Here is a 27571-nt window from a genome sequence, read left to right as displayed (position 1 = left end):
TCCTTAAGCTGCGAAAACAGAAAAAAACAAGCCGAGAAATTGCTACAATATTAGGAGTGGCAAAATCTACAGTTTGGTACATCCTGAGAAAGAAAGAAAGCACTGGTGAACTCATCAATGCAAAAAGACCTGGGCATCCACGGAAGACAACAGTGGTGGAGGATAGAAGAATAATCTCCATGGTGAAGAGAAACCCCTTCACAACAGCCAACCAAGTGAACAACACTCTCCAGGAGGTAGGCGTATCAATATCCAAATCTACCATAAAGAGAAGACTGCATGAAAGTAAATTCAGAGGGTTCACTGCACGGTGCAAGCCACTCATAAGAATCAAGAATAAAAAGGCTAGACTGGACTTTGCTATAAAACATCTAAAAAAGCCAGCACAGTTCTGGAAGAACATTCTTTGGACAGATGAAACCATGATCAACCTCTACCAGAATGATGGAAAGAGAAATGTATGGCGAAGGCGTGGTACAGCTCATGATCCAAAGCATACCACATCATCTGTAAAACACGGCGGAGGCAGTGTGATGGCTTGGGCATGCATGGCTGCCAGTGGCACTGGGTCACTAGTGTTTATTGATGATGTGACACAGGACAGAAGTAGCCGAATGAATTCTGAGGTATTCAGAGCCACACTGTGTGCTCAGATCCAGCCAAATGCAGCCAAACTGATTGGTCGTCATTTCATCCTACAGATAGACAATGACCCAAAACATGAAGCCAAAGCAACCCAGGAGTTAATTAAATCAAAGAAGTGGAATATTCTTGAATGGCCAAGTCAGTCACCTGATCTCAACCAAATTGAGCATGCATTTCACTTGTTAAAGACTAAACTTCAGACAGAAAGGCCCACAAACAAACAGCAACTGAAAACCACCGCAGTAAAGGCCTGACAGAGCATCAAAAAGGAGGAAACACAGCGTCTGGTGATGTCCATGAGTTCAAGACTTCAGGCAGTCATTGCCAGCCAAGGGTTTTCAACCAAGTACTAAAAATGAACATTTTATTTAAAATTATTGAATCTGTCCAATTACTTTTGGTCCTTTTAAAAACAGGGTGGCACATGTTAAGGAGCTGAAACTCTTAAACCCTTCATCCGATTTTAATGTGGATACCCTCAAATGAAAGCTGAAAGTCTGAACTTCAACTGCATCTGAATTGTTTTGTTTAAAATTCATTGTGGTATTGTCTATAACCAAAATTAGAAAAATGTTGTCTCTGTCCAAATATATATGGACCTAACTGTAGCACTGAAAACTAGAGACTAGTGGAGAAGATGGGAGTCGGGGGAAATGAGGAGGAAAATATTATGGTAAGTATTAGGAAACAAACATTTGTATTTCTGTTTTCGCCCAATGGACGCAAAGCACAGGTGGTGACAGTGGGAAATTAAATTGATGATTAACAAGTCAAAAGCTTTCATTCAGAATTTTAAAGCCCCACTCCAGCAGTTTTTTTTTATTGACCCGCTGGAGTGGTGCTTTAACTGTAAGCTGATATTCAGCATCCACTCAGCATCCGACGTCATCTGTTTTTACCGCCACTCCCGTCGGTGTCCGGCAAAATGTGACCTGCCTGCAGCTTCAGTGTTTCATGGAGCGATGTGGAGGTCACTTTTCAATACAAGTCTATGAGAGCCTCATTCCGGCCTCATTATGACTCTCATAGACTTGCACTGAGAGATTGTGATGTAGCTTCTACCTTCCGGACACTCAGAATCCGTGGCTACAAGATGGCGCAGCGGGACCGGATAAGCGGTGAAGATGCCGGAGGGTGAGTATATGATCAGGCTGTGGGGCGTACATTTAAAGTGCCACTCCAGCGCTGGAAAAATAATAATGCTGGAGTGTTACTTTAAGGCTCAAAGGGAGATAGCATATTCTGAAACCAGTGCCTTGTGCACCAAGAGATCTTAACACAGTTCTACATAGTAAGAAAAATGGCGGTACTACTGTACAATCAGGAAAGTGCAAGGGAACTTATTGGCCTTGACCTAGGATAAAAACAATGAGCAAATACTCTGCAGTAAGTGAATAGATACATAAATAAATAGTAATAGTAAATGGAAATAACACAAGCTACTTAGCTGAAACTATTTTGATTTAAAAAAAGCATAATAGCCATCCTACCGCAACAAGGTGTGCCCAATCAGGATGGTCCTATAGCTAGTGTAAACATAGGAAAAGATGAAGGGGAGAATGAGTAGTCAGCTCACCATTTTCCATGCACGTCAGGGAAGGAAGAGTCCACGCACGGAGCCGCCCTGGTCCTGGGCATTTCTTGAGTCAGAAATGCAAAGGAAAAGTTTCTCCAGCGCAGAAAAGATATTAAAACTTCACGTTTATTTTAAAAGTGCAGTTCCCCAGAGTCCTGGTCGTTGCAGTACTGATGCTCCGCCGCTAAGGGGAGTGATGGTACGTCTGATGGCACTGAAGGAGTTCACCTGACCAGGTATCACAGACACCAATACACTTCATAGTCTGGCCTCCAGGGGGAGCTAAGGGCGCTATGTATTAGGCCACTCCTCACACTCTGGTAAAACTGGGGGTTGGATAGAAAGTTAGAGAGAAGCTGACTGGGTTGGAACCAGGGAACATCCTGTGGCAGAGGGTGTTGCAGGGGAAGATTCAGGGGGGTCCCTGTCAGGGGTGGGATCCTGACAGAGGCCTAGCGAAAAGGAAACCGCGCCTGCACTACACCGCGGCGGTATCTCAAGAAAGGACAAGAAGCGAGGTTTATTGTGGAGAGTGAGAAACGAGATCAAAAGCAAAAAAGGAGATAACACCAGTAGGAGTCGTGCTGTAAGACCGAGGCAACATCCTACTGAGGCTCCAAGCAATACTTCAAACCTACGGCAGGACAGTTAATTATAGGTTGGCTGTCTCACCTAAATCACCTAAGCAGACATAGGGGGCAACTGTGGGAGAGGGGCGTCACTAGGGTCCCGGAAGAACTCCAGGCCTACCCGTCATACGGGTGCGTCCTATCCATATCATCTGGGGGACGGAGAAGAACATCAGAACAGACATAAGTTGTGGGAAAGAACATCAGAAACAGACACAACAGTTGTAAGGACTATCCCATGGTGCTCAGCAGGGAAGTACTACAACACACAGGCGCTAGAAGGTAGGCACAGATTTCCACCTGCAAAGGGAACTCTGGAGGTGCCATCGGACCGGCCGGTCTCAGACAGCCCTGTTAACCGTACTCTGGATTGAGGATCTTGAAGCCTTCAGTAAAGAGGTAAAGAGACTGCAACCCTGTGTCCTCGTTATTCATCGCGACCTGCACCACGCACCACTACCTACACCTTTCATTGGACGCCCCTTAGCAGGGTCACGGACCGGGTCTAGCTACCGTGACAACCCCAGAACTGAGACAGAGAGGCCTGGTACCGAGTACCCCGCAGCCCTGCGTCTGGCGGCGCTCCAAACTCATGTAAAAATACATCCCGGGGATACCAGACCGACGCGTTTTGGCTAGATAGTCTTAGTCATGCTAGTGTACAACCTCTCTATGTGCCAGGATAGGACATCCTGATTGACAAGTTTAAGAGCTTGCATAGCTCGAAAGGCATCGAGGTTTAGCGCTAACATGTATTATTAATTCTTCCTTTTTTTTCCATTTTAACATTCTATAATAAATATGATATTTTTAAAAAAATTTCTTGTAGTTGCTGGATTTTCCTTCTTTTTTTCTGCATGGCTTTATTGCTCAGGAAACCAGCCTGAGGTCTCTGTGCACCGCGCCTTCATTCCAGCCATTTCTCAATCCGGTGAGCTGATGGTAGTTTCGTCTTTTCCATCCTGATTGGGTACACCTTGTCGTGGTGGGATGTCTTTTATGTTTTTTTGATCAAAATAGTGTCAACTACAGTAAGTACCTTATGTTATTTACATATATTATTATTATTTACTTACTGCAGGGTATTTGCTCATTGTATTTTATGTTCGGCTTTGTCTGTTAATGGTCACAGTGCGAATGCTCACCTACACATTGCACTTAAACCAACAGGTGTGATGACTCTTTTTTTTTTTAGTTTTCTTTTAGTTACTTGTACTTTGCACAGATGGGAGAGTGTCCTCCGCTTCCTTTTGGGCTGTTTATCTAGTCTGTATAACTTTCACCGGGCAGGTGTTAAACAGTCAGGCTCAGGTTTTGCTCTGCAGGCCTAATGGCACATAGCGCAGTGAGATGGAAGAGTTAAGAACCGTCATGACTGGGTTCACCTTGTCACGGTGGGATGACTTTTACACTTTTTGGATCAAAATAGTGTCAACTAAGTACCTTATGCTATGTACATGTACTGTGACTATTTAATTTACTTACTGCAGGCTATTTACTTGCCGTTTTCATCCTGGGCTTTGTCTGTCAATGGCCACAGTGTGAATATGCTCCTACAAAATGCACATATACCAACAGCTGTACCATTCCATTTTTGTTTTCAGATTACCTTATTGCCTGGGGTCAATTACTCTACAAAAGACGTCAACATCAACAGTTTCCAAATCTGAAAAAGCAAATATGGCAGCTAGGGACTGTATAGTACAAAGCAAAGTTTTGTTGCCATTTTTTGCTCCAGATTTCCACAAAATAGTTGCAATAGTTTGAAAATAAGAGCTGAAATTATTACTATTATGCTTCATATTATACAGTTATGATTTTATTATAGGTGTACTATCAACATGAATAGAAGGAGCCAATTGGAAAAATTCTGCTAGGTTAACCTGTTAATAGAAATTACCACTGATTATTTTTATTTTTCCTACATTATTCAGGATTTTTCTATAAAGCCTTTAAATCTTTAATTTATATAAACTGCATTTACGCTCTAAACTGTTTCTCTGCCCTAGACCATCCTGGTTCATATTTCCCCACTAAGTACTTCTTCCCAGTTAGCCATTGCTCAGTCATTGCAAAGAATTGATCTCCCTCCAAGAAGACCTAGCTTCTCGATGTGTAGTGAGGTCTGTGAGTAAAATCCTCTCCTGGGGAGGTGACGAGATCTGCGTTCTGCTTTCTTTACAATGAATGAACACTCTGTAGGGCTCAAGCTTCTGCACATTTGGGTCCTGTCTCAATGTAATGGCATCTATATACAAGCCGATTGGAAATCATTTACTAATTTGTTCTGAGCACATCAAATATCATGTTATCGACAGCACATCTCCTGTTTACATTGAGGGATTTGCTGCTGATAACAATAATTTTTAAAAAATCATTGCACTCATTGAACAACTGTTTTGCTTGTTCATTGGGTGATTGCCGATCTATTTGGAAAAGCATATAGGGCGCATATTTGGGAACTGTTGTTTATTCGAATGCTCGTTCAACGATTATTGGCTAATTTGAATTGGTCACAAGTTATTAACAACTTTATCGCAACCCCAAAATAGGTGATAGGTGTCTAGCTGATGGGGGCCCATCATTCGGACAAAAGAATGGGCTAAGGGTGCCTTCACACTGCCTTCTGTGTGCACGTCAGGGCATACATCTATAATCCCCCCACAAAATTGGTCCGGACATATGCGCCGACGGGGCCATAGACATGTGCTCTGATGTGCATCATTTTCGGGAGTGTCTGCCTACTGGAGGTGGATACCCTGACGCAGTCTACTAAGTCTGAGTGTCCACCTCCAGTAGGCTTACACTCCAAAAAATAATGCCAATCAGAGTGCAGTTCGCTCTGTCTGCATCATTACAGTATATGGCCTCTCTGGCGCATATGTCCAGGCCCTGTTTTGCAGGGGCTTGAACGTATGCCCCGAGGGGGACACAGAACGCATTGTGGAAGCAAACTTAGTGTCGCACTACTCAAAGTCTATTGGATTTCTGAAAAAAGCCAAGCAGTGTATGTACTCCGCTATCTCTGTCAGTCCCATAGACATTGAATTGAGTGGCACAAGTGTAACGCCAATCAAATGGTGCCAACAGCACCCGCAGTGATCAACGCTTATCACATATCCTGTGGATAGCTGATAAGTTGTGATTGGGAACTTGTGAATGTTTAATATTAAAAAAATAATAATAAAGTGTGTGAAAGAGCACCCGGAGAAAAAATTGAGCATGTTCTTAAATGTTTGTGTTGGGCGTCTAAATGTTTCAGGCTGCATCTATCAGCTAGTTATTCTAGTTCTTTGTTTGCCATCATTTATTTCCGTAGATTTCAGTAAATTCTCCATTTTACAAAGGCTCATTTTCATATGTGGGTTTATCCAAGAACAAAAATATCCAATTCCTCGTGACAGAATGTAACTTTATATTCATAACAATTTGGGAGATGTGTCAGATAGTGAAGAAAGAGATGAAACAAGGGATTTAAGAAGTTGATAGAGATTTAGTGCGCGGGATTACTGGATTCTGGATACTTGGTGGATATTTCAGCAAGTATGTAGATAATTTATGAAGGGTTTAGAGAACAACTCGCCCGACCTTTATTATGCTGTACTGGTGTACTGCTCAAGCCATGTCACCCCCTTTAGATTTATCTACTGCATTTCAAGTGGATCTGTCAGGTTTTTAATTCTACTTTATGTCGGGGCAGTATGGAGTAAAGAAGGATATCCTAAACTCAAGGTTAGATTATAGATTCTGCAACTAATCTGATTCAGTTTTTTATGTAAAAAGATGTTTAAATGCTTCCAATACTCATGGAGAAAGCCTAGAAGGCCGGCACCTGACAGCATCCATGCAGGGATAGATTTCTTTTCTTTATTAATCACATATCGTGTAGACTCGAAAAAGAAAGAAGTAGCCGGCCAACAAGTTCAGAACTTAACTACTTAGGAAAGATGTGTCTTTACTATTGAATAAAATAAATGAGTCTCCCGTCAAAATTTCTCCCCAATTTTCTCGAAGCTGATGACCTCCCTCAAAAAATTAGACAAGTTTCTTTACATAGTTTTTCTATTATAAAAACTTGTATTGCCTCAAAGTGGAAATCGATGGGTATTCCCTCTATTTCTGACACAATTGATATTATGTTCTCTCATAACTCCTTGGAAATGTCCTTAGCTTTAAGGAATAACTTTCTACCTAAATATAATTTCAAATGGTCCTATTGGAACGTAATTTTTTCTCCAAGCAAGAAAAGTCTCTTTATTTGGTGTCTTACTACTTTGCTAGAATACTTTTACTCTATACTTTATTTTATGTTGTTTTCGCACTTGGTATGTTAACAACAATGTTAAGATGATCTTCATTTCCCTTCATTTTCCTTCTCTCCTCTTGCTCCCTAACCCCTTTCCCTTTTTCCTTTGTTTGGTTACCTTCCTTTCCCTTCATTGCATGCCTGATCTATTATCCCCTATACTGTAAAACTCCCCTAATAAAAAAGAATTTTGAAGAAATAAGTAGTATGTCCAAATAATATGGGATAAGATATACAACAAATGGGCAACAGTGATCCAATAATTTAATTAAAAAAACACGGGTCATGTAGATATCAAGCAGTGTCATTAGGAGAACTTACTAACATTCCTGGTGTAGTTCAGAAATGTCCATTGAATACCTTATCCAGGATATAGTGGGGCTGAGCTACAAAGCTAAATGGGTCTTACATGCAGAGCATCTCATTATAGGGTTTAGACACTTTTTTCAACAAGCTTGTCAAAGATGTGGTTTGATGGGGAAAGGACGGTGGTCTCATGTGTTATTCTTTGCATCTAAATTGAAATTTGATGGAAATTTCAGGACCAAAGTAAGTAAACTAATAGGTAGTGTAAAGTTAGACAAGGCTAAAAATGTACAATAGATAGAACGGTCCCCCCAATTAAAGGCACATTTCAAAATCGGAAAAGGATTATAAAAATCCGAGTAAAGGTAACTTGGTGTGTCTAAGGGAATACCAAGGTTGATACCCATCACAAATCATAAAAAGAATGACATAGGAAAAATACCATGGTATCACAAGGGCTCAAATTAGCTAATAAAAGGACTATTTTGGCAGTTTCCACAGGGGAGACCACATTCACCACGGCTACAAATGTGCCAAATTTATCAAACAGCACAAGACACTTTAATTTTAAGACTTTCTACTCCTAGTTTGTGCGGTCTAAAAGACAGTTTAAGTAAGTCAGCGCCAAAGTGTAGAGCCAATAGTCATCCATGGAATAAGATAGACAGTGTAGGCAACTGCTGGAGATAATGGCGCACTTGGATAACATTGTAATATGGGGCATAATAAGTCCAAGAACCCAAGGAAGCCATCAGAAGTATTAATGCAGTTATCATCATTAAAAGGGTTGTACAGTCTTAAGCGAAAAGTCTGCAGTCACTTGTGAAGTCTGCAGACTTGAAAATCCTCACATTGTGCGTACTGTATGCTGTGAGGATTCTCGGTGCTGACGCTGGGAGCGGGCGCTTATGTGACAGCAAGTATACGATATTCATACTCCTGGCCACATTCTGACTAGATGGACGCCGCCTCGCACAACACAAGTGTATTGAGTGAGGCTGGAAACAGACTAGTCAGAATGTGGCTGTGAGTATGCATATCACATACTTGCAGTCACATGACTGCCCGCTATTGGCGCTGGCACCGATAATCCTCACAGTGCGCGGTGCACACGATGTGAGGATTCACAAGTCTGCAGTCACATAGAGTGACTACAGACTTGTAGCTTAACACCGGACAACCTCTTTAAAGAAGATGACAAAGTTCTTAAAGGGGTTCTCCCACACACAAATTTAATTGCAATCAATATTTTAATCAATAGATCTTTGAATAATAATAGGTTCCACAATGGGATGGTTTTTTTTACGTTTTCCTGTGCTGACAATCTTATAAATGTGCCCCTGCTGTGCACTGTGTAATGGCTGTGTCTGACCGTGCAGGAACATGGTCTGATCATACCACAGCTCCTGGGCAGGGGAGGAAGCAAAAGACTATACAGACATTACAGCTCGGGATCACCACTGATTCTTTCTTTGAGGTAAAGCATTGCTTGAAAACAGGCAGTGAAATGTTTTGCCTCGCAAAAAAATGAGTTGTGAAATCCTCTGCAGTAATGACTTGATATTCTCTTTTGCTTCCTCCCCTGGCCAGTAGCTGTGGTATGATGAGACAATGTTCCTGTACGGTCAGACACAACCATTACACAGTACACAGCAGGGGCACATTTATAAGATTATCTCAGCACAGGAACATTTTATTTACACACATCCAATTGTGCAACTTATTTTGATTCCAATCTATTATTTAAAATGTACTTTGTTCATGAGAAAACACCTTTAAGTTCTTTGATGAGAAACAATAAGGATGTACGCCATATTTTTTTGCTATTTGTGTAAAAATATAGTTGTCACAATGTTTTCGTGCACACGTCCTGTGAATGTTCATCTGTACTCATGTCAAAAGGTACAAGAGAAAATAAAGGCAGCTATCAAATAATATTTTTTAGAAAGTGTAAACTTAGACTAGACAATCTTAAAATGTGCCAAATGTATGAAAGAGCGTGTGTCGAACAGAAATCAGTCACAGGAGCGCTGAAGGAAACTCAGACAACATATGTAGTTTACCAAAACGCGTTTCGACGGGAAACACCGAAGAAGGTGTTTCCCGTCGAAACGCGTTGTGGTATACTACATATGTTGTCTGAGTTTCCTTCAGCGCTCCAGTGACTGATTTCTGTTCGACACACGCTCTTATCCTCCCTTGGAGGTATTCAGCTGGAGCTGCAGTGGTGCTCGACAACTCCACTTTGTCTCCCCTCCCCTGGGTCGATTCCTCTGCGCTCCCCTGTGACTGCTTTCACTTGCTTTGAAATGTATGAAAGAGGCTCATATTAGAATGCAAGGGAATGTGTCATCATTAACTTTAGTTCTTTTTGAGATAATTTCATCTTCAACTTGCTTAATTGTTCACAATAACAGTCATTTTGACCAGGGGTGCCCAAACTTTTATATACCACTGTATATATATGCATGTACAGTATGCACATATAAAACATATGCATAACTATACAGTATATTACGGTATGTATATAGGGTGTGACAAAAACGTCCAAATTCAGAAAGTTTAAAATGGCCAATAACATACAAATACAAAGAAAGCCTCTTAATCCAGGCTCATCTTATATTGCCATTGCATCATGGTATATTTTTCATAAGATGTTCTTTCGAGCACTTCTCGTTGACTACAGCACCAGTGTCCATACTCAGATCAGCGATGTGGCTTCGTTTTCTGAAGAACTCTTTCTGTAAGGGATTCTATTAGGTTAGATTCATACATGGCATGGTATACTTATGTAAAACACCATAACAAAAGTCTGTTACATTAATAAATGCATTTTTTTTTTATTTCAGTTGGCTGTCCATGTGCACAACACACAGCACCTACCCCAATGTACGGTAAGTCAAATCGATATTCCACATACTGGTTGGTTAATGGAGAGATAATTGACGGTCGCACAGTTCTTGTCTATTTTGCAGAAAACAAATAATGACAATTTCAGTTGTGCTGTACGACTCCCAGCTCCTGCGCCCAATCTGGACAAGTGCACGCTGCACAGTCATGTCTGTGATTTCAGGCTTGTGAATCGCCACATTCATCTGAAACCAGAAGCAAACAATGATTGCAGAATCCATACCACTAATTATAGAACTGAAAAGTGAAAAGTTCAAATACTGAAAATCCATTAGGGATTGTAATGCTACAAATGTCATTTGTAATTGAATCACTTTGTTCCCATTAGTGCTGTCACCATCTGCCTACAAGTAGAAAGCGTTTTGAACTAATTATTAATTATCTATTGCATTTCAGCCTGTCAACAGAACTATCATATTTTGTCAGTAAAGTAAAAGTATCGGGGAAATTTACTCTCCAAGGAAACAATAAAAATTGACCTCTTTTAACAATGAATCATATAATTTTTACGTCCATGTGTTATTAACATGTGCACTACATCAGACAGAATTAGTGAGAAGTGTGAGCAGTTAGGGCGAGGCCAGATGGAGCGTCCATATCAGAGCTGAAAACCACAGGGACAAGCAGCCGCCACATTTTTAATTGTTTGTTAAACAATTCCTTGATTTTGTAGCACGGCTGCTTCATCCGCAAACCTGTGTGGCCTTTACAATTGGATTTTAGCAACGACATGGTTGTAAAATGTGACATTACGCTCACTTCACAATCAATGCATCACCTATAGACCTCAGGGCTCCTGCGTATGGGTGCTTTATGGCCTTGCACTTCCAAACTTTATGGACATGTAGGTTATGTTTAATTGGGGTGGATAGAGTAGGTTTTACAGTAGATTTTCAATCTGGATTTTCCAGGCTTAAAATCTGAAGTTTATTACTGTATCTTCAAAGTGGATACAATTCTTCCAAATATACCTACCCGTGGAATCTGCAAGGTAAGTTATCTGTGGAGCGGGTTCCTAATTCCCAGTATGTCAATTTATGCTGTGGATTTTCACCACAGATTTTACTCTTTGCAATGCCTATAAATTTCACTTATGCCACCCAACAGCTCCAATATCTTTCCGCTATACCATGTAGACATTTAGGCCCCAATTCATCACTTGCCTTTCTTTAAGTGACTTTCTTTTTTTGTCTTGTGGTAGTAGTTGCCATTTTTAGTGGTAAATTCTTCAAAATGGTGCAAGTAATTCAAGAATTTGGCACAAAGTAAAAAATGGTCTTTTTTCTGTCTTGCACTGTTTTTCTGCTTCCTCAAAGTAAAAAGTCTCATGTTTTGCAAAATGGTGTTAAAATAGAGCCAAAATACTGGCGTACTCAAAAACTAAGGGCAGCACAGTGGCTCAGTGGTTAGCTCTGCAGCGCTGGAGTCCTGGGTTCAAATCCCACCAAGAACAACATCTGCAAGGAGTTTGTAGGTTCTCCCCGTGTTTGTGTGGGTTTCCTCCAGGTTCTCCGGTTTCCTCCCACATTCCAAAGACATACTGAAAGGGACTTTAGATTGTGAGTCCCATCGGGGACAGCGATGATAATGTGTGCAAAACTGTAAAGGGCTTTGGAATAAGATAGTGCTGTATAAAAATAAAAAATAAAGATTATAAAACCACCAGGGGAAAAGTGCAATTGATAAATCTGGCAAAAACATCTGGAATTACTAAATTCATCTTACAAAGCAGAATACCAAAGAATAAAAAACATGTGCTCACATATAGAGTGGAATTTTAAAAAAAGGCGCAAATAGAAAAATGCTTTGAGTGGAAACAAAAGGAACAAAATTCACAAAACTAGATAAAATAAAGGCACAAAGGCAATGATGAATCGGGGCCCCAATTTTTACAGAAGAACATGACAGGAAAAGAAAGTCATGCTGTATCAGATGTTGCATTAGGAGAAATTCACCTTCGGATACCTTTGTAGGGCTCAGGCAAGAGTAAACTATTCTAAGTTATTTGTCCAAATTTTGTACAAAATAATAAGCTTACTCTTCAGGTTGGTCATTACTTGTTATGTCCTGGACAACCCTTTTAAGGCAGAGAGCACTTTAGTTCTGAGGCAGGTATGTGTAGAGTGTGCATAATCAACTTTCACACATGGTACCAAGGTACCTGCTAACGAGAGAGCAGAGCGGTGTTAGACCAGTGGTCGTGCCAGGAGGCTGGAAGGTGGAAACAATGATGGTGAGTCAAAGGGATTACCGCATAGTGGGGCCATAAAGTAACAACCTGGAGATTGTTTTGTAGAGCCCTGAAGATGAGGACCTTCAGATTTAGTGTGACCAAAACAGAAAAGAGCCGGAAGGCAAGATTCCCATTGTGAGATCACTGTTAAGAAGCTGGCAAGGAAAATGCGTCTTATAGACTATATGGGCTGTGGGAGACTTCAGATTTGAGAAGAGCTGTAGTTGTAGCAGCGATGGCTGTGTAACACTTTACCCCAGCGGTGGATCTATGGCTAGGTCAGAGTAGACTGTGTTAGACCTCCGTCTGGAGAGAAGTAGCAAGCTGTGAAGAGTGGAAGACTGGCTGTTCTTTGATCTTTAAAGTGTCCCAGTTTGATCCTGTCCTGCAGTACTAACGGACTGGTAGTGCAAAATGGTTCAGAAGTTAAGGCCTATGAAGCTTAGGCCTATGAAGAAGTTCTATGGAGTAAGTGGACTGGTTAACAACTGATGGACAAGTTAGAAAATAAACTCTCCTCCTGCTTACAGTATATGTGTAGGTGGTATGTTGTATGCTACAAAGTAACCTGTGTGTAATTAACAAGAACTGTTTAAAAGATCATATCTACTAATTTTGAAAGATAAGAAAGAGGGACACTTACTGCCACATTTACGGTAAACCAACTTCCCTAACTTTTCAGTCTTTCCTATATGCTCAAATATTGCTCATAGTAAAGCCTGTTATTGTTCCCACACAGTATGACAGACCTTTCATGACTTCCACAATGATTAATTCCCATAGAGCCCCCACCTCTAAAGTAAAATACTCCCACTCAGTATAATGTCCCCACAGTGCCCTCACACATTCGGATGCCCCCACGCAGTATGATGGTCCCATATAGCATAATGATACCACACAGATTGTGATGGCCCCCACACAGTTATGATGCCCGCACCATGTACTATGCTGATGCAAATGCCCCCACATGGTATGATGGCCCACCTAGTCTCCTTCAGGTCTCTACCACAGCATTTTGCCCACACTGTGATGCCTTCACAATCTCCCAACATGGTATGATGTCCCTCACAGTAACCCCCACATTATGATGCCCCCCACACTATTTTCACCACATAGTAAAATGCTTACACAGTCCCCCCCCCACACAAACACAATATGATACTGATTTGTTGCTGAAACTAAAGCACATTAATAGTGATGAACGAATATACGCGTTACTCAAGATTTCTCAAGCACGCTCGGGGGCCCTTCGAGTATTTTTTGTGCTCGGAGCTTTTAGTTTTCCTCACCTCAGCTGAAAGATTTACATCTGTTAGCCAGCTTGATTACATATGTGGATTCCCTAGCAACCAGGCAACCCCACACGTACTTATGCTGGCTAACAGATGTAAATCATTCAGCTGCGGCGATGAAAACTAAATCTCCGAGCACTAAAAAATACTCAGGGGACACCCGAGCGTATATACGAGTATATTCGCTCATCACTACACATTAATTCTTTCAGGTACCGAACAATCATTGTTTAAGACATCTCAGCACAGCATGACCTTTGTGCTTTAGACATTAATGGTGGGTGAACTCCTTCCAACTATGCGGTGTAATCTGTGTCCATCCACTTTAATCTGACTATAAGGAACCAATCATGGATCATTCGGAGAAGGGCCAACACAGAAAATGAGGGAGCAGAGCACTTTATTAGTGACACCAGAGTCAAAGAACAACCAGACAACAGTATTTCGATAACCTTTAATAAAAAGTGCCATAATGTGAATGTTTTCTCATGGTTTGATGTTGCTTCCATCTAGTGGAACATGAAAGAAGTTTCATTGTATTTGTTTTTCCAATATTCTTTCTTCGCACTTGAGAAATTGCAGCGTCAAGATGTTACATGACTGTGAACTGGATTTGTGAACCTTTTACAATGGAAAATAATTCACTGCAGTCATTTTGTAATGTCTGGTGTTGAATTTGTTCTAGTTTTCAAGCAATATTTCTTAACCCCTTGACAAGCAGGCCAATTTGGGGCTCAGGCCTCAATCAGTAGTTCATGTGTAATGTTCATGTTCTATCTGCATTGTTCATGGACAGAACACGTACCCGTTATAATCTATTAAGCTGTTCACGCCCATGCCCAGACTGGCCCACAGGGTAACAGGGGAATCCCCCGGTGGGCCCCTGTGTAGATCTGGGCCCCCAACCCCACTGTATGGGCAGTACTTGGCATAATTCACTTCATTCACTCTGTACAGAAAAAAGCTGCACCTCATCATTGATTAACCAAACTACCCAGTTTATTATTATATAGAGATATAGGTACATTTGTGAACAAAGGTAGTATAATATTTGCATGCAGGTGAAAAGTAGACACCCCCAAAGTCAATGTTATTGGTGGGCCCTTGCCACCCCAGTCCAATACTGTTCATACCTACAGTAGGGTCCACACAAAAAAACAGAGACATTTACGAATTTGATCCAAATTAAAGATCAAACTTATCCATTCAAATCAATGGGTGCGAGAAAAAATTACCAAAACAGGATAAAAACATTTAAAAATTGTCTGCGCTGCTGGAAAGAAGTCTGTTGCAATATTCTTAGAAGGTTCTTTATTGTCCATTATGCGTTTCAATGTCATACTGGCATCTTTATCAAGTGTAAAAAACACTACAGCGCATATTAGCATAAGTAACCGGTATCTCCTCCCACAACAGGGTTAACAGTAAGGACAGGTACAGATGGCTCTGCATTCACTCACCTGAGAGAATCTAGGTGATTATGCAAATCACACTTTGATCAGAGTGTCACCAAAGTGTGATTAGATTCTCTTGGATGAGGAAAATATGGAGAAAAAAAATGTCTCCATCTTCTCCATTCTGTCGGTCTGATTTTCATGGCCGAGTGCAAATCCAAATATCTTATCAAACTCAGGTATGTGTAGATGTGTGCACAGTCCCATAGCATAACATTGGTCTGAATATGACCTGATGTTTTGTTGGATAGCACTCGGAACGATAATACGGTCGTCTGCACGAGCCGTACCACATAGCAATCAGTAAAGGATATCACAGTCTTGGATAGTTATGAACCTGTCAAAGGTAAATTGTGTGGCAAAAATCCCTAGTTTTTGCAAGAGGTCTGCAGTCCTATCTTCATCCCGCTTACATCCTGTGCCTAGTGATTGCCTGCAGCGGTCAAATTTTCTAGTCAAGATATCACTGCCACAGTCGTATAAACAAAGCACAGCAGAAGGCCTCAGAAAGACAGTGCTGGAGTGGTTGGGGCCTTAGCTGGTAAGTAATGCTTATTTTGTTATTTTTCTGGTGTTGGCCCAAATTTTTAATGAAAATGGGGAACGCTTTTACCATTAGGAATAGTTATTAGTACCATCCATGCTAATAGGAAATTCAAGAGGATTTGTCACCAGATTTTACAATGCAAACTGAATGCATTATTAAATAGATTTGGCAAAGTTGATGAGGCTGGTGTATTTGCTTAGAAATTCCGTGTAAGAATGATTGTATTGTAAGATATTATACATTTATACAGCATGGCTGTCATGACTCTTTTGTCAGGTGTCCCGGGACCGGGGTCTCCTTCCCTGTCCCTAATGCTAGGGACGCCCTAGCTTGCCCTGTTTCCCAGATTACTTCTGATGGTGAAGGCGCCAGGGCCACGTACCTTGCCTTAGCTCCTGACTCCGCCCTCAGTCTGTATCAGACTAACAAAATAATACGAACAGGGATAACTAACAATACCAATCATACAAAAATATTCACACAATAAATAGAGGAATGCACATGGGAGTGGAGGATGGGGTTAAACCAAAGTAGTAGAAGAATAGGAATTATCACATACTGAAAACCTAGCAACAGTCACAGATTAATCTACCAAACATACCTTCTCTTTTCAAATAACAAACAAACTACCTCCAGCTATGCAGCAAAAGCTACCTCTGACAATGAGTGCTAGCCAGGGTCCAGATTATATAGGAGATGGGAGTGGATAACAGTGAACAGCTAAGCCTTAATGAAGGAAAGCTTCCAGGTGCTCTCAAGAAAACAGAATAACTCCTGCACTGTTAAAAGAATCCTGCACAGTTTAATATGAAGGTGAAGTGTTTCTAATCAGTGCAGGAGTAGTAGGAATCAGACACTGCCGTCTTCTGAAACAGAAGTCACAATAAGCAGTTAATGATACCAAGGCCGAGAGAGGAAAAACACACCTCGCTCCCAGAGTAAGTACATTAGAACAGGTAGTAACTGATGGAATACTCCCAAAAGTATAAACACCGGAAAAAATGGAGTACAAGAAAACCACCAAGAGGAGTAGAATCCAGATAACTTTATTAGACAAAAATTAGTACATAAATAAAATATGTGTCATACCAAATAACACAGAGAGGGGAAAAATAGAGGAGACATGCTGGTACAGCAGGGAAAAAAATGGACAGCAAAGTAACCAGGGGTAAACAGGATCATAGATCTTGTACCAAAATCAGTGCAAACAATAGCAGTAAAAAAACACATGAAAAAAAACTGGTGAATAATCAAAGGTTGTCAGTACGTATACCACCAGATTTATGTGCCCTACAGGGTTAAACTCGCTTACCCATAATGGCTGATAGCTTCCACACGTCTCCCTGCTGGCCCCCTTGACTCCTCTTGGCTCCTCTGTGTAGTGGTAAACCCGTGACAATGGCAGTATAAACATTACAACAACTTCTTGGACTGGTGACATCTGGAACTTCTTCAAGCTGCCACAGCAACCAAGAAGGACCCTGAAATGAGGTAGCACACAGTGCTGCACATCACGAACAGTCCATTGTTGACGGTGCACAACCCTCCAGTCGTGCTGTCACCCTTGATTTAGCAGGAAAGGGCGCCCACAGGCACAACAAAAATAGCACAAAAATAAATGTTAAGCCCACTTGGGTACTACAGGCTTTCTTGGCCTTGAGGGTATCAGAAACAGTCCTTCCAATTATTTTCAAAACACTGGAACAGCACACAGGCCTTCACATAGTCACAAGGATGTCAACACAAACCATCAACAGGGCTCTCTGCCTTCTACTTATAGATGTTTTCTCGGACCAGTCTCACTCTCCAGCCATTTTCAGGTAAAGGGGTACTCCAAAAATGGCCCCTTAGAACAACATGGCCCACTGGAAATGCACGCTGTAGCAGGAAATACGTCTTCTGTTCATTACTCTTCTGGATCACTCCAGCTGTCTGGAGCAAGTCTGAACAGGGATCTGCAATCCCTGCAGTATTGGCTCAGCCGGAAGTGTTGCGGCCTGACGCCGGTAGCACATATATTCTACTGCACGTTTAGTCACCTTGACATTACTGGAATTTAGCGCTGGTCTGTGTTCCGGGGCCTTTGCCTGACTGGGCGCACCTGCTGTATTCCTGGCATGTGTGGGTGTGGTGGTCGATCGAGACCCTATTCCTGGTTGCAGGCGAGGTATGCAAATCCGGTTCTCCACCTCTATCCACTCTTTTACTTCCCGGAGCCATCTTTCTCTCTTCCAGGCCTTTTTCTGTTCTCTCTCTCTTGCACTTTTCCATGTCGGCGGCAGAACAAGGCCAATCCATGACAATGGCATACCAGCCACACGATCCATCCATGTTCAAATTCACCGTCTCACCGGGATACAGGCTAAACAGCCTCTGGGGTAAATAATCTCTCTTGACATCCATCAGCTTGACATATGCAGCGCCCCAGAGTCCTGGTCGTTGCAGTGCTGTGGCTTCGCCGCTAAGGGGAGCCATGGTACGTTCGATGGCACCGAAGGAGTTCCTCCAATCAGGTATCACAGACACCAATATGTTTCACAGCTGGGCCTCCGGGGGGAGCTAAGGGTGCTATTCATTAGGCCACTCCCCACCATAGTGGGTAAACTGGGGGTCAGGCAGGAAGTTAGTCAGAACGCTGACGGGATTGAACGGAGCAACACCCTGTGGCAGGGGGTGTTGTGAAGGGAGAGACTGTAGGGTCTCTGCCAGGGGTGGGATCCTGGCAGAGGCTTGGCATTGAAAGAACGTAACGGGTCCGCGCAGGCTCCTGGAAGCGGCGGGACTCAAGAAAGGACTAGAAGCGAGATAGATTGTGCTGAGTGAGAAACGAGATCAAGCAGAAGGAGAATACCAGCAGGGGTTTTGTTGAAAGAGGCAGCACCCTGCTGAGGCGCAATACCGGTGGCCGGAACGCCGAGGGAGTGGATTAGAATACAGCTTCAAGCCATACTCCAAACAGCGGCAGGACAGTCGGTCTCAGGCGGGCTGTCTACCACATATCACCTATGAAGTCTTGGGGGGCAATTGCGGGAGAGGGGCGACTCTAGGGTCCCGGAAGAACTCCAGGCCTACCTGACAAACGGGTGCCATTCCAACCTGAATACAGGGAAGGGGTGGATTACAGAGGAACATCAAATCGAGTTGTGAGGGAACTTAAGAAACAGACACAACCGTTGTGGGGTTAATTTCCGTGAGCACAGCAGGGAAGGACTACAACACATAGCGCTAGAAGGAAGGCACAGATTTCCACCTGAGAGGAGAACTCTGGAGGTGCCATTGGACCGGCCGGACTTGCGTAGCCTGGTGAACCGTGTTCTGGACTGAGGACTCAGAGATCTCCAGTAAAGAGGTAAAGAGACTGCAACCTGGTGTCCTCGTTATTTACCGCGACTTACACCCCACAACCGCACCGCTCCATCGCTACCATTACTACCACCTATTACACCGGACGTCCCCCACTGACGGACAGGGCCACGGACCGGGTCTAGCCACCGTGACAACCCCGAGACTGAGAACTAGAGGCCCGGCTCCGGGTACCCCTCGGCCCTGCGGCGGTGTGGGGGCGCGCCGCACATACACATTGTCTCCAGTCCCATGCTCTCTTATAAATCCAAATCCCCATCTTATATCAAAGTTCAGGACCTCATCATGCGAGCACTGCTCCTCAAAGTCCATAGCGCACGGCCCCTCTGTTTTCTCTTGTGCCATCTGTCCTGCCTTGTACCTCTCTGCGATATCCCTATTCAGTCCCAGGGCATATTCCTCCAGCTTCCGGAGCCTTCCCCTGCCTTCTACCTCCATGGGCATGGGTCCCAACTTGGACTGCATTAACGCTTGCGGACCAGGTCTTTGCAGTATGTGCCTGCTCCAGCGCGAAGTTGGCTTATAGCTCCGGTTCATCGCCGAACTACCAGCGCCTAGCATGTAACGGGCGCCAGTCTCAGTCTGGCTCATGTGGGACTGTCGCCAGCGCTCTCTCATCGTCTGCTGCCTCCTCCCCAGTCAGCGACCACTCTTTGACTCACCGGTCTTCTTGTGCAGGGGCTCCTCCACTGACTGACTTGCTATCTTCAGTCATAGCTGCCTGTAGACTGGTACTCTTCTCCGGTGACTCTCCCAAGTTCAATCAAAGGACCCGGATCTCTTGTAGCAGGACACCAGGTGATTCAGCCGACTGCAGCCCCTTTCAATAGTCTCTCAGCCCTTTTCCGCCTTCCTCACCCCAGGGGATACAATTTCAAATGTTCCGTGGCCTCCGACTCCACCACTTCCTTCTCTACAAACAGGGCAGACAGCCCCATGTCCTCGTTGTCGTCCTTTTGCTTCCACAACCACCATCTTCATCTTCGTACATGCCATCACATAGGTACTGATCATCCGCTGCTCTCTTCCCACACTCCAGCAAGGTAATGGCATTAGCACTAGCTTCCTGGCATTCTTTTTCTTTTGACCCCTCCCATGTGTGGTACTTTGATGCATTTGCAGTGTCACTAGTCACTCCACCTATCTGTACCTCTGGCTACACCTCCTGAGCTCTCCAGTCATTCCCTGGTGGGCAGGCCTTTCTATTTCATCACACCTTCTGTCGGTGGACACTTCCCACATCAGGCTGGGTCCTAGCTTCAGGGAAAGCCCTGATTACTAGTGGGCTGCACTACTCTTTGCGCTCTTCTACACCATTCCCTCCCACGATGGGCAGAACGTTCTTTAATTACTGGGACACCATTCACTATCATGAATTTCTCTTCAGGCGTCATCTTTGCTGCACTGCTCAGCCATGCCTCCTGTGATCATCGATGACCTCCCGGTGGGCATGACTTTCCTCTTTGCGCCTTTCACCTGCGCACACCTCTCACAGTGGGCTGGGCTCTCTCCACAGGGCATTTTCTTCCTTGGGCTCCACGTCTTATGGGATGGACACTCTTTTCCATCCTCCACTCCCACAATGGTGGTACTCTCCTTTTTTCCCTGAATGCCATCCGCCATCTTGGCTCTGTGCTCAGGCGCTAGCTTCACTGCGCCATACGTCTTCTCCTCCAAAATTTTTTGCAGGGTATCTCTATCCCGCAGACTTTGCCAATTCAGCTGTCAGGGAGGGAACTGGCTGGCAACTCTTTCTGCACCCCTAAACACCCTGCTACGGTACCCCTGAGTGTATGTGTACTTTGTGGGGACTTGTTGCTTACCGCCTTCCAGGCCACAAGTGTTAGCATGTAGTGGGGACCTTACATTGACATGATGAATCAGGGAGGCCACAACCGTTTTAAAAAGCTAAAAACAACTTTACTGACATTCTTGATAACATTCTCCAATACGTGGTAAACGGCATGCATTTCTTTAACCATTTCTTTCGCACAAGGCAGAGGCTCATATCTCCAGCTGTTAAGCTACGTTCACAAGATGCCTTTTTGTTGTGTTTTTTCCATAGTCAAAACCTGCTCTCTTGGCAGTAAAGAAGTTGCTTACACAAAGCAGGTTTTGCTGCATTTTTGCTATGTTTTTTATTGCTGTATTTTTTTGGGATCTTTTGTGCCTATTGCTAAATTTAGTGCCCCCCCCCAAAAAAGCATGATTTAACATCTTTAAGTTTTTGCACCAAAAACGCAGCAAAAACTGATACCTGCGGTTTTTGCTGCATTTTTGCACTTAGCCATTGTTTCCTGGGTGACAAAAAACGCAGCAAATACACTGAAAAACGCGCTGAAAGAAGTGAAATGCTGCAGTATGCAAAAACGCAGCAGTTTTCCAAATCAGTCAGGGAAAAAAAAAACAATGTCTTTGCATGAGTTTTCTTAAATCTCATAGACTTTGTTGGCCTTGTAAAAAAAACATAGCATTAAAAAAATGTAGCAAAAAAATATAAAAACACTGCAAAAATGCAATGTGTGAACATAGCCTTAGATGATAGCTATCTTCTGTACACCGAAACTAACAAGGAGAAAGTAGAGATATGTAGACAATAGAGATCACTATTCACTTCATGTGATTTTTATTTATTTAAACAACAACAAAACAAAGCCATAAAGAAAATTTTTAAAAAGCACAAATATTGGCTATAATGCAACAACAAACAACCTGGTCTGTATAAAGACCTATCCTGTGGTTTCCAATCAGTGGTCTTTTAATGTATGTACATTATTGGTATATCATGTATGTACATTAAAACCACTGATTGGAAACCACAGGATAGGTACATCAAGAGCAGTGGCGGGGACTCAGTGCTGGACCCCAGGAGGGTGAGTAAAGCGCAGTTTATACAACAAACTGCAGCCAGGCATCAGGGGTATTCCAAATCGGAAAACCCCTTTAAGGCTAATAACATAGGCTTCAAAATAACTATCCATAGGTATGCACTTTGTACCACACAAAGTCACATTAAAGTCACTGCAGTCAAGCCAATGGCCATTAATTTGTATTTTTACTTGATACAAGGGCTCGTACACATGGGCACATTGTGGAGTTGCACTGGGTCGCAATACAGCAGTTTGTAAGGCACCACTGGACCTCTCTCTGCCTTTGAGCCTCATATATAGTGCCCACAGCTTCGTTCTGTGGAGTCGTAGCTCCATGCATCCCAACGTAAGTGGAAAAAAAAAGAAAATAATTGTAAAGTAAAATGCAATTTATCCTTGTACTAACTGTTCCTGCCATTAGAGGGCAGTGTTGTTTAGCTCTAAAATAATGACGTGTCATTAAAATAATGACTTTACATAAAACAAATATCAAATTACTAAAATCAGTTAATTTAATAATATTTCACATAATTATACAAATTAGCTAGTAGACCAGAATAATACACTTCAAGACTTTTCTTCATTTTTTTCTTGTATTTTTTTTGCTACTACATTTTTTCAAGTTTGTAAAAACTACCTTGATTTATAAGTGTTTCAAGCTTTTTTTTTTTTTTCCAAAAATACACTTTTTTTCCCAAATAAAATGGCACTACTTTGGAAAAATGAGGGTCTAGAGATGAAAAGATGACTTGCACCCAGCAAAATAGAATGCCAAAAAATGTCAAGAAAAGTGCTGCAAAAAATACAAACCAGCCCTAACAGGGTTATTAACAACTTCAACAATCCCTTCCTAAATGGTGTAGTCCCCAGAGTGAAATAAAAAAAAGAACACAAACTCACCTCCCACAGTGTTCTAGTGCTGTACCAGTGATGTCGGAGTCAGGTCTCAAAGCACCACGAGACATTGGCATGTGATGTGAGCGCTGCAGCCAATAAGCTGTTGTTAGTTGATTGTGTCTATCACATGTTCCGTGGACAAAGCTCGGACATCTGGAGGATTTCAGCACACCAATCCATTAAGTGGCCGCTAAGTGACTGCAGCGCTCACATGACATAATAATAACATGCGAGCTCCGAGAAACCCGGTACCGATATCACTCGAATGGCGCTGGAGAGATAAGTATAAGGTTTTTTTCATTTTAAAAGGGGAACATCACCATTTACACAGGGGTTGTCTAAGTAGTGGGCAACCTGTTTAAAGAGGGCTTCACAATTCTAAAAACAAAAGTGACAGAAGATGAGATTATAAGTAGGGATGAGCAGACCCGTGGAAGTTCAGTTTCGTCGGGTTCGACTGAATCCAAAATTGGCCAGAACTGAACCTGAAGGGTTAATCTGAAAGAGGAGGACATTACTGCTTCTAAAGGGTTACTCTATCAGAACAGAAAACAGGTAGATTGCCCATTTGAAAAAGCTAACGTGAAACACACATTAGGGGTGGTCCATATCGTATGATATCAAATTTTCAAGATTGTGAATTACTCTTTTATTATTTGTGCATTCTGAAGTGGTTTCTTTTTTAATTTCATCTCATTTGGATCCTTTTTAGGAATTGTCACTTTAGTATCTGTATTTGTCCATTCAGCAATTGAATTAAACACATTTTTTTATTTAATTTGCTTACAAATTAAGTGTTTCTTTGTGTATTTTGGACATTTGTTGAACCTAATTAAAAGCACAGGGCACATACTCCCAATTATACAGAAGACACTGTGAAAGTGACTAAACTATATATCGAACTAGAGAACTTGTTGAAGGAGAAACTTCATCATAGATGCAAGGTTCCTGAACATTTATTTAAGTGCAAAAGTATGTCCTCGTGGCGTAAAAATTAATCATTTGTCTCCATTTCCCGGGGACACTGCTTTCTCACAGATGTGGAACACACTTTTAAATAATTGCACTTCTGGACTTCTTCATTTTTTGCTCCAGAAACACATGGAAATGGCTGATCAGGCAGTCACTGAGAGTACATTCCCACGGTCAGTATTAGGCAGCGTTTTGGACGCAGCACATGTCCTCTGCCGGCTATTGAATGCAGGTAATTCCGCATGAGTTCACTGAACTGTTCGGAATCACCGTGCCGAGTACATTGTATGGGTGATATTTTTCTTGAGGAGGTTCACGTCTCCGCAAGATAAATTGACATGCTGCAGCCTGGAAAGACGCGCCACATGTCCGTCTCCATGGGTGATCTGTGGGCGTCGGTGCACGCATAGTGGACATTTCTTCTGCTGCAGGTTGGATGCTACGGAGGTACGCAGCGTCCAACCCGCAGCATTTACTGACCCCAGGAACATACTCTACAATTTTAGGTTTAATGGACCAGCCATCGCCATTCGAATGCCATCATGACTACAAGAAAATCAATATCAAACCGGGCCCCCTCTCTTCTGCTCACCGGGCTCCATTTTTATATATTTTTTTTAATCAACCTTTTACTTTTCTTCTCAAACATTAATTAGCCTGTGTCATTATATGCAATTTTTAATTCATATAACATTAATGGATACCATTACTATATATTCATATTCTTTGACAATGTTAAAAATCTTAATTGATCCCTGTATGCACACCACCTGTTAAAGTGTAGCAATATTCATGAATGCAATATTTTCTCCGCCATTTATTAGAAACATAATTAAGGCAATACGTTCCTGTGATTCTGGAGGTTGGGGAGCAGTCCCCCTGGCAGGGAAATGTAGAGTTTTTCAGTTTGATGGTGGGTGCATGCTCTGTGCAGCCCTGAACCGGGCGTGCCTGTACAGCTGTCGCCATCTACATGTAGTTTTATCTGTTGTGTTCTTTCATTGGATTGCCTTTCAACGTCTTGCTACTAGCAGGCATTGGTGGCACAAGCACGACAATAAGGATTTGCAATTCAGTAGCTCGATCAAGTGGCTCTCCTGCCGGCTGGGTGGGCTAATGCGGAGTCTTGCTGCCGTCGGAAGGGAAGGAGCGCCATTTGACTTTTCAATGCAAAATTGGCTGGAATTAAGATCGGACACCATGTCGCGTTTGGAGAGCCCCTGATGTGCCTAAACAGTGGAAACCCCACACAAGTGACTGCATTTTGGAAAGTAGACCCCCTAAGGAACTTATCTAGATGTGTGGTGAGCACTTTGAACCCCCAAGTACTTCACAGAAGTTTATAATGTAGAGCCGTAAAACAAAAAATAATTTTTTTCACAAAAATTATCTTTTTGCCCCAAATTTTTTATTTTCCCAAGGGTAACAGGAGAAATTGGACCCCAAAAGTTGTTGTCCAATTTGTCCTGAGTATGCTGATACCCCATACGTGGGGGGAACCACTGTTTGGGCGCACGGCAGAGCTCGGAAGGGAAGGAGCGCCGTTTGGAATGCAGACTTAGATGGATTGGTCTGCAGGCGTCGCGTTGCATTTGCAGAGCCCCTGATGCACCTAAACAGTAGAAACCCCCCACAAGTGACCCCATATTGGAAACTAGACCCCCCAAGTAACTTATCTAGATGTGTTGTGAGAACTTTGAACGCCCAAGTGTTTCACTACAGTTTATAACGCAGAGCCGTGAAAATAAAAAACTCTTTTTCACAAAAATTATTTTTTAGCCCCCAGTTTTGCATTTTCCCAGGGGTAACAGGAGAAATTGGACCTCAAAATTTGTTGTCCAATTTGTCCTGAGTACGCTGATACTCCAAATGTTGGGGTAAACCCGTGTTTGGGTGCACGGGAGAGCTCAGAAGGGAAGGAGCACTGTTTTAGTTTTTCAACTCAGAATTGGCTGGAATTGAGATCGGATGCCATGTCGTATTTCGAGAGCCCCTCATGTGCCTAAACAGTGGAAACCCCCCAATTCTAACTGAAACCCTAACCCAAACACACCCCTAACCCTAATCCCAACCATAACCCTAACCACACCCCCAACCCTAATCCCAACCGTAAATGTAATCCAAACACTAACTTTAGCCCCAACCCTAACCCCAACCCTAACCCCAACCCTAACTTTAGCCCCAACCCTAACCCCAATCCTAACCCTAACCCCAACCCTAACCCTAAACTTTAGCCCCAACCCTAACCCCAACCCTAACCCTAACCCCAACCCTAACTTTAGCCCCAACCCTAACCCTAATGGGAAAATGGAAATAAATACATTTTTTTAAATTTTATTATTTTTCCCTAATTAAAGGGGGTGATGAAGGGGGGTTTGATTTACTTTTATAGCGTTTTTTTGGCAGATTTTTATGATTGGCAGCCGTCACACACTAAAATACTCTTTATTGCAAAAAATAGTTTTTGCATCACCACATTTTGAGAGCTATAATTTATCCATATTTTGGCCCACAGAGTCATGTGAGGTCTTGTTTTTTGTGGGACGAGTTGACGTTTTTAGTGGTATCATTTTCGGGCACATAACATTTTTTGATCGCTTTTTATTCCGATTTTTGGGAGGCAGAATGAACAAAAACCAGCAATTCCTGAATTTCTTTTGGGGGGGTGTTTATACCGTTCCACGCGTGGTAAAATTGATAAAGCAGCTTTATTCTTCAGGTCAGTACGATTACAGCAACACCTCATTTATATCATTCTTTTTATGTTTTGGCGCTTTTACACAATAAAAACTATTTTATGTAAAAAATAATTGTTTTTGCATCGCTTTATTCTGAGAGCTGTAACTTTTTTATTTTTCTGCTGATGATACTGCATGGCGGCTTTTTTTTGCCGGACAAGATGACGTTTTCAGCGGTACCATGTTTATTTATATCTGTCTTTTTGATCGTGTGTTATTCCACTTTTTGTTCGCCGGTATGATAATAAAGCATTGTTTTTTGCCTCGTTTTTTATTTTTTAGGTGTTCACTGAAGGGGTTAACTAGTGGGATAGTTTTATAGAGCGGGTCATTACGGACGCGGCGATACCAAATATGTATACTTTTATTGTTTTTTTATTATTTACATAAATAAATGGATTTATTGGGAAATTTTTTTTTTTTCTTTATTTGTTTTTTTTTTTTTTTACTTTCTAACATTGTCCCAGGGTGGGACATCACTATATTAGATCAGATTGCTGATCTGACACTTTGCATAGCACAGGCAGCGCAGGAGGCTTTCCGGCGCCTGCTCAGAGCAGGCGCCGGCTAGCCACCTCACTTCAGGACCCAGAAGGGGCCCCGTGGCCATTTTGGATCCGGGGACTCCTTCCAGAACATCGCATTGTTCCGGTGGGAGAGCGCAGGGAGCTCCCGTCCCTGCGCGATGCCCCTCTATGTCGCTGTCACTACTGACAGCGGAATCAGAGGGGTTAAATGCCCACGATCGGCACTAGCGCCGATCGTGGGCATTGCTGCAGGGTGTCAGCTGTCATATACAGCTGACACCCGCACGCGATCGCTGCGGCGCTCAG

The 27571-nt window shown here is 42.6% G+C and overlaps 1 long non-coding RNA gene across 2 annotated transcripts in view; it reads left to right on the top strand.

The window, feature by feature from the left end:
- The first annotated feature begins 3799 nt into the window (after positions 1–3799).
- Positions 3800–27571, top strand: part of LOC143783447 (uncharacterized) — a 47252-nt gene continuing 23480 nt past the window's right edge. Inside the window, exons 1-2 of one of the 2 annotated variants that reach the window (XR_013217176.1) lie at positions 3800–3881; positions 10312–10356. This is a non-coding gene — a long non-coding RNA (uncharacterized LOC143783447). The remainder of the gene's footprint in view (positions 3882–10311; positions 10357–27571) is intronic. The other variant, XR_013217175.1, reaches the window with a different exon arrangement.

This window comes from Ranitomeya variabilis, chromosome 6 (assembly GCF_051348905.1).
Source record: "Ranitomeya variabilis isolate aRanVar5 chromosome 6, aRanVar5.hap1, whole genome shotgun sequence".
In the NCBI taxonomy this organism is placed as follows: Eukaryota; Metazoa; Chordata; class Amphibia; order Anura; family Dendrobatidae; genus Ranitomeya; species Ranitomeya variabilis.
The sequence above is the reverse complement of the archived record's forward strand: the minus strand, read 5'-3'. Positions and strand labels throughout refer to the sequence as shown.